Below are 2,544 nucleotides of genomic sequence, written 5' to 3'. Positions count from 1 at the left end.
AAATTTTACATCACGATCACTAACGATGCTTTTAGGAATGCCATGCAATCGTACAACTTCCCTAAAGAACAAGTCAGCAATATGTTTTGCATCATCAGTTTTGAGACAAGGAATAAGATGAGCCATTTTACTAAATCGATCAACCACAACAAAGATGCTATCATAACTTTTCCTAGTCCTAGGTAAACCTAAAACAAAATCCGTTGATATATCAATCCAAGGACCATTAGGAACAGGTAATGGGGAGTATAAACCATGTGGTTGAAACCATGTCCAAAGAGCATATCATAAGTTTTAGAAACTCCGTGGTGTGCCATTAANACTTCCCTAAAGAACAGGTCTGCAATATGTTTTGCATCATCAGTTTTGTGACAAGGAATAAAATGAGCCATTTTACTAAATCGATCAACCACAACAAAGATGCTATCATAACCTTTCCTAGTCCTAGGTAAACCTAAAACAAAATCCGTTGATATATCAATCCAAGGACCATTAGGAACAGGTAATGGGGAGTATAAACCATGTGGTTGAAACCATGTCCAAAGAGCATATCATAAGTTTTAGAAACTCCGTGGTGTGCCATTAAACCACCTCCATGAGCTTCCCTTACAAAAGTAGCTCACGTATTGATAAGATAAGAAATCACTACAAGGGGAGTAAGATTTGGATTACCTTGTTGATCGAATATTTCAAGGCAAGAACATTGTTTGAGATTCGAATCACTCCACAAGCAAGATCGATCATGTCTAGCTTGAATGATTCTTGTTGATCAAAAATCTCAAGGCAAGAACACTTGATTGAGATTCGAATAACTCCACAAGCAAGATTGATCATGTCGAGCTTGAATGATTCTACATGTAATCTAAACTACATAGAATTGCAAAGAAACTTAGTCATTGGCTACAGAAGAGCACAAATGCTTCTTTTAATATATATTTTTTTCAAGTCTCCTTACAAATACAACGTACATGGCTTTATATAGCCTCCAAATGAAACTATTAAAGACATTCCAAGAGTTGTAACATTCATACGTAATGGCCATAATTAACCATTATGTATTGTAACTTAATGTAAATAAAAAGTTTTAAAATACATTAATGAAATACAATAACTCTAAATTGTAATCCACCCAAAATTTATGACATGAAACTTCATTCTTCTTTAATGTGGCATGAATTGAAATATCTTTTGATAATTTCAACAATATTTTCTTCACATCTTCATTGAAGTATATTGTATGATTGATGTCTCTTGGTTCATATCATTCTCCACTTCTTCAAGAGGATTCGTCCTCAAATCTATTTGTGAAACTTTGCTGCTAAAAATAAGTTATGGAAATACGAAGGACCTCACTACACTCTCTCACGAGTATACACTCAAGAAATTTTGGGCCACTCTTTTTACGCTCAGTTACACAAATGAAGCTCTCTTTCTCACCTCTCAAAATTTTAAATAGAGCAAAGATTAAATTTTGAACTTTGGGTCGATTAAAAACTAAAAAGATGAAAATAAATAAAAATCAAATTGAGAAGAAACGCAAAGCAAATATATATCCGATCTTGAGCCAGAAGCTTTGATACCAAATGATAAGATAAGGAATCAATACAAGGGGAATAAGATTCGGATTACCTTGTTGATCGAATATCTCAAGGCAAGAACATTGTTTGAGATTCGAATCACTCCACAAGCAAGATTGATCATGTCAAGCTTGAATGATTCTATATGCAACCTAAACTACATAGAATTGAAAATAAACTTAGCCATTGCCTCAAGAAAAGCACAAATGCGCCTTTTACTATATTTTTCAAGTCCGCTTACAAATACAACATACAAGGCTTTATATAGCCTTAAAAATGAAACTATTAAAGGCATTCCAAGAGTTGTAACATTCATACTTTATGGCCATAATTAGCCTGTAAATGTAACCAAAATTAAATAAAAAGTCGTAAAATACAATAACTCTAAATTACACTAAATTGTAACCCACCGAAAATTTAATAACAATCAAACACTTAATTACCCAAAATTTAATAACAATCAAACACATAATTCTTCTTCAATGTGGCATGAATTGAAACATCTTTTGATAATTTTGACAATTTTTTCTTCACATCTTCATTGAAGCATATTGTATGATTGATGTCTTTTGGTTCATATCATTCTCCACTTCTTCAAGAGGATTCATCTTCGAATCTATTTGTGAAACTTTGCTGCAAAAAATAAGTTATAGAAATACAAAAGACCTCACAACACTCTCTCACGTGTATACACTCAATGAGTTTTAGGCCACTCTGTTTGCACTCATGTACACAAATGAAGCTCTCATTCTCACATCTCAAATTTTTTAGTAGAGCTCAGATTGGATTTTTTATTTTGGGTCGATAAAAAACTATAAAGATAAAAACAAATTGAAAAGAAACGTAAAGGAAACATATATCCGATCTTGAGCCTGAAGCTCTGATACCAAATGATAAGATAAGGAATCACTACAAGGGGAGTAAGATTCGGATTACCTTGTTGATCGAATATCTCAAGGCAAGAACA

Source organism: Cucurbita pepo, chromosome LG01 (assembly GCF_002806865.2).
Source record: "Cucurbita pepo subsp. pepo cultivar mu-cu-16 chromosome LG01, ASM280686v2, whole genome shotgun sequence".
Taxonomy (NCBI): domain Eukaryota; kingdom Viridiplantae; phylum Streptophyta; class Magnoliopsida; order Cucurbitales; family Cucurbitaceae; genus Cucurbita; species Cucurbita pepo.
The sequence above is the reverse complement of the archived record's forward strand: the minus strand, read 5'-3'. Positions refer to the sequence as shown.